This window comes from Drosophila bipectinata, chromosome 2L (genome assembly GCF_030179905.1).
Source record: "Drosophila bipectinata strain 14024-0381.07 chromosome 2L, DbipHiC1v2, whole genome shotgun sequence".
NCBI classification, from domain to species: domain Eukaryota; kingdom Metazoa; phylum Arthropoda; class Insecta; order Diptera; family Drosophilidae; genus Drosophila; species Drosophila bipectinata.
In genome coordinates this window covers 20,755,112-20,763,644 of record NC_091736.1, presented here as the reverse complement: position 1 = coordinate 20,763,644, position 8,533 = coordinate 20,755,112, and positions in this window count along the sequence as shown.

The window sequence follows — 8,533 nt, the reverse complement described above, 5'->3', positions numbered from 1 at the left end:
CCCAACCGAAGTGAACTAAGCTGAAACCCCAAACTGAGCCGCGTGATGCATTTGATCTAAAACCGGCGAAATGGCAGAGTGCGTCGGCGGGGAGGTACAAGTCGAGGGGGCTCTTGGCCCGGGGGCCGAAGAGTTCGTTGCAGGCATGGCAAGTGCTTGAACTTTTAGAGCAGGGTTCGGTTCAGTGGTTTGCCTTATTTAACTTGTTTCTTAGCTTGCTTTCTTGTAGTCGAGAAACGTGTAGCAGGAAGGACTCAATATTTGCAATGAACGGTAAGATTTCAGCTACGATTTAATACAGAAATTTTTCAGGGAAAGCTTCTACATTTAATTTAAATCTATAGAGTTATAGAAAGTATTAATTGTTCCAATATATTTAAAATGACTTTTAATGGAATTCCAAAATTTTCTAGCTAAATCGTGGTTTTAAAAATCTACTGCATTGCCATCTTGAAAAAGGAAATGAATTACCAGGCATGCTGTTTCGCAGGCAAAGGACTACTTCTACATACTAGAAGAGACTGCTATCCAGGGCTGCTATCCACAATACTTTCACACCTTTGGCTGTTAATTTCGTTAGTTTCGCATTGTTCTGATGTCCTGAAGCTGTCTTGAAGCCGAATTCTTGATGACTGAGCGAAAGCTTGGCAACCAGGTCACTAAGAAACGAATATCGGGCTTGGAAATCAAATCAGGCCGCATTTTAATGTCATTTTGACCCATTTGGACTCGTCTTCCAGTTTCCCAATGCCATTGCTGTATGCCATTGAACCCTATATTAAGGGAGAGAAATTTTAAACGCAGACATCGAGACATCTTTTTCTTTAAAACAATTTTACGATTTAGTAAAAAATTATATTAAACACAACAATAATTATTAGTTCCATTAACAATCAATAGAAAAAGAAGACTTAAAAGTTTTGAAAACATACCAATTATTGCAATAAACCACTCCATAAATTCACGCTGCCGTCTCCTGACTCAGCTTTCTGTTGATTTTCCGTACGTGCCGCAACCCCGGTGGAAGGGCAAAAGCTCCTACCCTGCCTCCTAGTCCTTCGCAGTCCTTGGTGCTTAGTCCGAACCGGACTTGGCATAATCTCACACGTAATTTGTATGTATGCGACAGAAATGTCCGATGCACCTGTCGCCTAACCTTCGTTCCTTTTCCCCGTCACTCCCACCCAACGCCCTCCCCGAATTTCCGGCTCTGTCTGCCCCAAGCAAAACTATTGTCTGGCCAAGTTGTTGACAGGCACGTTGACGTCATTGTTTCGTAATTTGTATCCTTAGCTGGCGCATTAGAGCTTAGTTTGTGCCGCCCCTTTGGAACTCCGTGCCTTTCGGAGGACTTGCCAGCAATTGAAAGATCTTGGCAGCATTTTTGTTTATTTTTCTTGGCTGTCCTTTTCGTTTTTATGCGACTTTCCTCTGCGACTGTCTGGGCTTAAGCCTTAAAGTGTAAAAATTGCCATCCTTGTAGTTTTACCGTGCCACTCTGCGTATGAGTGATTTTGAAAGATTCCTTTGGAAGATAGCTGTTGTCCCACTGTCGGTAATGAATTGAAGCCATTTCAATCACTCCAATAAATCATATTAAACAGATTGTTCGGGAGAATGACAAAAATTCATGAACTTGTCTGGCATTTACATACTCACAGTTTCCCGAAAAGCTAAGCGGCTTATTCCTTCCCGCCTTCCTTCCCTTTTTATTCCATAAAAAGCCAGACAGTCTATTGGAAAGGCAGATCCTGTTTGCTGGATTCAGAAACAGAAGTCCCTATCAATGGGAGACGCTGAAAAAAATGCATTACTCCTGTTCATTTGTGGCACAAATAACTTTTTGGAGCGCCGGGGCCATAGTTCACCTGGCGACTAACTCCCGGCGAACGGCCACTCTGTGCAACTAGCAAGCCTTTGCCACTGGGTCCACACTCGAAAAAAGAAGGCCCGGCATTGTGACAAAAAAGCAGAGTGGTCTGAGTGGCGGCAGCAAGGTCCATTACTATTAAAAAAGTTTTTTTTAAAACGCCCATGGAAACTTTGTTTGAGGGGCCTAAGCACAAAGATGACATCAAAGTTGTGGGGCTTAATGTTATGGCAAGTGCACTGGGGGCGAGGCAGCAGGGGGCGTGCAAAGTTCCTCACATGTTTAGCTGCCGTCGAAAGTTAACTCTGGACCGCTTCCTTGGGCAGCCTTTGGCAACTTTGTTGCACAATCGAGTACAAAACTCACTCGACTGGATTAAAAGATTACCGAGAAGATTATGAATCGAGGGATGGGTGGCCTGGGAGAACCCGGAACAGGCACACCCTCCTGTTTTAAAGCGTAGCGGGCTAAATGTTTCCATTGAATGGGAAATCTTCAATGTACTCGTATTTGCCCTTCTGTCAGTTGCAGAAGGTAACCAACGCCCCAAGTCAAATTCAATTTCAAAATTAACCCTCATTCTGTCGTGGCTACCTCTCAGGACCCTAATTTAACGCGTTGACAATTTTTAATTTTTATTTAAAAACTTTTGCCGGCCAACCCTCAATTCAAATCAAATTTTTTCAGCTTCTCACCTCGCCAGAAAGTGTCCACGCTAAAAAAAAAGTTGTTTTCCTCATTACGGATTCCGAAAGGCTCCCTCCCTTCCGGACACCGCAACAAACAACAAACTTTGTGCATTAATTTCATTGCTCGGACAGCAGCTCAGCAACGAAACCTTGAATGACAAACCTCTCCAAAGAGTTTCCCGAAAAAAGTTTTCGATTAAGTTTTATGCCTTCCATTTTTTGCTGTTTGGGTCCACTTCCTTTGTAAGCTGTCAGAGATTTTCAGCTTGTAAAATGTGTGTCTGGAGTTTTTTGGAGGGCGGCTAAATAAAGTGCGCAGGTTGTTTACTCTGGGCATTGGGTGTGAAACGATTGCCCGGGGACTGCCGCTGCAAAGGGTTGCCTGGGGTACTGGGCTAAGAAACTTAATGAATTGGGTCTAATGCTATCTGAAGACAGGCCTAAAGGTGCACATACCCTGAAGGAGGACATCTTTGTGTGGGGAATGAATAAAATATGGCTTTTCTTTTAAAGAGGCTACATTTAGATAGATCTCACAACACAATGAACAATCTTTGGTAGAGCTCCAAGTAGTTGATTTCTTGTCAATATAATTTGTATAATTCTTCTACCGTCCTCCATAATATTATCCTATTTGTATTCCAATATTAAAACGAAGGGCACTACTGAGCTTGACTGAATGACCTGAGCGCTGAGCCCATTTCTCTGATTGAAGCTCTCCGCCCCTCCTGTCTTTTCACGGCCACTGACATGGTTGATCTGGCCCTCATCGATGACCTCCCCGTCTGGACATTTTCTGTTTGCTACCCAGAAAAAGCGTTTGCGACAGCCTCTCGAAAGGAAAGGGCAAAAAATACGCACTGGAGAGTCGGCTTAGGACACTCGCCGCATCTGCCTGGGCCTCCATTTCCGTGACAGCTCTCCCAGGACCCACTACGCACATATCCCCCGGATTAGCCAGGCAAAGTAAATTTCAAAGCCGGCATAAGTTGAGTTTTGTCACGCGCCAATCGAAAAAATTCCCGAAACGAAGCGAAATCGAATCGAATGGCAGGCAAAGCCTTTGCCGGTCAGTCCGAAGAGCATTGAAATGGAAACCGTGTGTGCGAAAGGCGTTTTATGTTTTCAATAAAGGTACACTTCAGCCGCACTACAAACACTCTCCCCCACTCCAGCCGCCCTTCAGCCGCCCACTGTCATGCAAATCTCCTGCCTTGAAATTTTAACACTTGAGCGACTCTGATCCATCGTCCCAAAGAAAAGCTTCTGAGGCAAACATGAAATATGCCGCAGTTTTTGCTCCTCTGCCGGCCACAGGAATGTTTGTTAATGCCACCACCTCAGAACCCCTTAAATCCCCGGCATCCAGGACTCGGATTCGGACTCGGAACTGTTCCCAACGAAACTGCCTGGCCCAAGGCAAATAAATAACGAAATAACCCGGTTGCTCGCAACATTTCAGCAAATAATCGCATAAAGCAATCGGTCTGGCCAGCTGCTGGATCGCATATGATGTGATGCGGTTATAAAGGACATGGAAGGACTCGGGAGCATGAGACGGGGCGCTGGGGCATTGTTTGCTAAGCGATTTGGTTGTGGGCCGCGTTTGTGCACAGCATTAACTGCGGTTTCCTGGCCACAGAGCCCAAGGACTAAGTCGTCCTTTGAAGTGAACGAACTAAGGGGATGTCGTAAATTTTTCATGCCCGACAAACTAAAGGAGCTGCACTGGACATGTCAGAACTGATTGCTTTAAATTAGGAATTCATTTCAATGATACAAAACGATAACTGGTTAATTAATGAGTAAAATCTTCAAAACTACATATTTATCTTTTTTTACAACCTGTGGGAGGTTTTTGCAGAAAGGGTTAACTGTCTGAAAAAATTGTGAAAAGCTCTTGGATTCCCGTTAGAGAAACTTGAGGGAAACAGTGCCACTAAACCCGTGTTTCCACTAAATGCTTACATTCACCCAAAGCCTCTTTCGCTTCAGTTCCTAATCGATTAGTTCACTGAGCCAACATGAGACAAGTTCTTCCGGATTTCCCTGCTTCCTGCCCATCGGCCCACTATTTTCCACTCGAGTGTAGGGAAATCAACACGTAAAATTCCAATTAATTCCGCTTAGCTAAATAAATCGTTTCGACGCAAAACACAAACTGATCATAAAACTTAATAACCAAAGGCACACACACACACCCAGCTCCGCCAGGATAATTGGCCATGTATGGTTTGTGTAAACAGTTTTTGGGCTATTTGCTTATCGGCGGAGGAACTGCGAGCTTGTGAGCGAAACTTTTTGTGCTGATTAATAAGAAAGTCCCTCGAGGATGGGTGGGACGTGTAGAAGGAGGAGCCCCATAGGAAGGAGGCGTTATGGTCGGAGATATTGAGACATTAGCCAGCTGGGCACGCGATTCCGATGCCGATTCCGACGCCTATTCGCATCTTCGGGCACATCGCAAACGCATAAATCCAATTGAAAGTGCTTAGCTTTGATTTTTGCTCTCAGACCCGATGCCGGCCCCCGTATATACCCGTATGTTAATGGTACATATAGGAGTGGACTGGCTTAGCGCTTAGCTGGCCAACCCCGGTTGACCCCCGTGCCACGGTGTAGCCGGCCCGGCCCGGCCCGGATCGGATCGGATCGGTGCGTACGTGTTAGTTTTTATGCTCGGCTTTTTCAACACTTGGACACTTGAGTGTCGAGCTCTACGTGCCGCAATTCCCATCGACAGAGTTATCAGGACATGTCCATATATTGATAAATGCTCCAAGTGAAACGAGCACTGCGAGAAAGAAGATAATCTTGATTATATTGATACAAAGGTAAGCTCTACCAAGACTACTAGCAGAACCTGCTCAGATTTCTGACGGAACATAGATCCTTGATTGAAAGATTCTTTTGTTTCAGTGTATAATCTAGAACTAACCCTCATTCCATTGAATAGAACAAACATTTAGTTGTATGCCTGCCGGCGGTGGAAATTAAGTCACGTCGCGGCAATCGCGCACAGCAGTTGAAAGTTTTTCCGAGCTCCCGGCCGGGCAAGCGGATGAGTGAGATGGCTGTATCAGGAGTGAGCGAGAGGGATTCCGCTTTACTTTGAATGAAAGTTGGCTGGGAGGAAAATGGTTTTGGCCATCTTGAATGCGCTTTGCGAACGAAGCGAATATTGAAATGCCATTTTCAATGCAAATGCAGAATGGCAAAATTAATGATGTTCATTTCCGGCAGCCAGTTTTAAACTACCCCAGAGTGCCCCACTCCGCTCCCACCATCCGAAAAGCCATTCCCCCCACACACACACAGCTTACAGGAGAATTATGATTGTGAAACAATAGACTTTTCGGCATGGTCTGGAGGCCGAATCGTTTGCTGCAGGCGGCGTGCAACAAGATTTTCGCATTAAGCTGAAACAGTCAAACCACTCCCTTCCGCCAACTCGCCACCCCCTCGGAGGCGCCCCATGCAAGGCCATTACCATTTTCGGTTAGCTGCATTTTGTGCTGCAGCTGACGGCGCCGTTTTTGTTTCTTTTGTTCCCCATCTTTGGCAATTTTGTATGCACTTTTCCCCGCTCCAGCTACCCATCCCGCCATTCAGTGCCACCCTGTGCCCACCCAGCGCCTGCCACCCTCTTCTGTTGTTTACATTGTCACAGTTGCCGCTTTTCTTGCATTTGGGCCGGGCTGTATGATTTTGCATTTTATTTTCAATCCCCATCTGAAAGTATCTATCCCTATCCCTGGGCTTTCAAACGTAAAAGACATTCGCTGCATTTTCCTAATTGCCTGCCTGGGCAGCAAGGACACAAGTGGGTTTCTCTATACTCGATTAAATTTAATAGATTTTGTATATTTCATTATACTATCATTATGTCCTTAAGGAATCTGCTTTAATCCTCACACCTCTCTATGCCATGTTTGGAATCAAGCACCAACTTCCTTTCACGACTGGGAGTTGTTCGAAAATCCTTCAAGCACTCGCACACCTGACAGCTACAATCTCAGTACGTTTTCAAATTATGCAATTAAACAGTGAAACATTTTGTGCACAAAACTTTTGTGGGGCTCCGTCGCTGGGGCTCAAACTGAAACTGTTGGCTCCTTTCTCCCCGTGCCACTATATTTTCACTCAACACTCACTTAGCCGCTTGAATAAAATTAAACTCACGGCGCAAGTTTTATTTTTGACTAAAAAAATAGAAAAAAAATGCGCAAAATGAGAAAAGCGAATAAAAAACGAAACATACGAAACTTATGGCAAGTTGGGAATATTTCAAATACTGAATGAATTTTGCACATATTTCAAACTTGATTCCTCTCTTTCACCTTCGCCCCACCCCACCCCGGAGGAAAAGTTTGCGTGGCAAGGCAAGTTTTCCCCGTTTAGTTGTTGTTGTTGCTGGTGTTGATGTTTCACTTCTCGATTCTACTTTTAATTTCTGGCAAAGGGTATTTTTTATACTTTTTCGCCGCCATAGTCGTCGCCTACAGCGGCGAAAAAGTATAAAAAATACTCTTTGATGGCAAAGTTACTTATGGCTCTACTTTTTAAGGAGAGCCCCAGGGGGTATGTGTGTCAAAATTAATTAATTTCATGATTTATGCACCAAAACTTTTCCAAGGCTCTCCGTAGGCAGCGCCATACAGTGCAGTCCAAGTTAAGTGATGCTAATGTTGGTTCACTGACCGCGGACACTTCAGCAAAACAGTTGACAAAATATCAACAAAAATATATCCAAAACCAAACAGAAGTTGAAACCAATCTGAACAGGAAATCAAGCACTTGCACTTCAAATCTGTCAAGAACTTAGACAGCATTTTAGGGCATAAGCTTAAAACTACAAATTTCTTTAAAAAATTTGTGTAAAGTATATATACCTTACTTGTTTATAAATTAATTAAATCTATTTTATTTTAATTTGCCAAAAATCTCTATATTTTTTCAAGTGCCTGGCACTTCTCGTTGCTGGTGTGTAGGTGAGAACATTTATTTCAACGCCCTCTTCTGATTAGAGCTCTGTTGCCCGAGTTCCCCCCACAAGCCAACCTACCATCTTGATTGGTAAAGTAGAGTTTTGGGTTTTCGTTTCCATTTAGCTCGCCTTGATCCCCTCGCCAGCCGGCTGGGTGTGGAAATCCTTTCGGCTGCTTATCGTTTTTGCATTCATTTGTTTTCAATTGTAATTAATCTTGGCCAGAAAAGTTTTCTTTTGACATTTTGTGGCTCCCAGGGCACTCCTTGACTTCGGTTTGGCTTGAGTTTGCCTGGCTTTTGTATTCTGTGCCGGCAAACTTGTCCTGTTGGTATTGTTTTTGCTTTCGGGCCGGGTAGTGGCGATGGCAACAACGTGTTACTGTCACAATTAAAACAAACTTTCTCCACTAATTGAAAAGTGTCAAGTGTAATTTCTTCAAAGCTTGCCAAAAACGAAAGTTTTCATCTTGCTTAGTATTGGATTTTTGACCATTGATTTTTGAAAAGTTACTATTGGAGAAGCAAACCAATTAACTTTTAGAGTCAGTTTTTCAATACAATATTATATATAGTTTAAGCTTCAGCACTTAAATGATTAACAAACTAAGAATACACTGGAAAGGGTCTCTAAAAGCTGTTTGCAATCGGCTTTATTGAAATCCAAGCCACATCAAAGGCATGAAAAAGCCGCAAAAACATGAACTAAACCTTGCCCCTCCTTTCAAAACTCGCGGTAACTCATTACACTCAAGTGTCAACTGTGGGAGAGCGGGAAAAAGTTTCGCCTCTGAATGCCGAACTTTGATATAATAATTTATAAGAATATTCGCAAATTCCAATAGCGGCAATGGCAGGGAAATATTTTCGCTCGAGCTGCCCGAAAGTATGCAGTTCGCAAATGCACTGGCATCGGCGCTCTACAGTGAGTGGGGAAAGTATGCTGGCCAGGCGATAACGCAAATCTACGACACTACGGCTTAGGTGG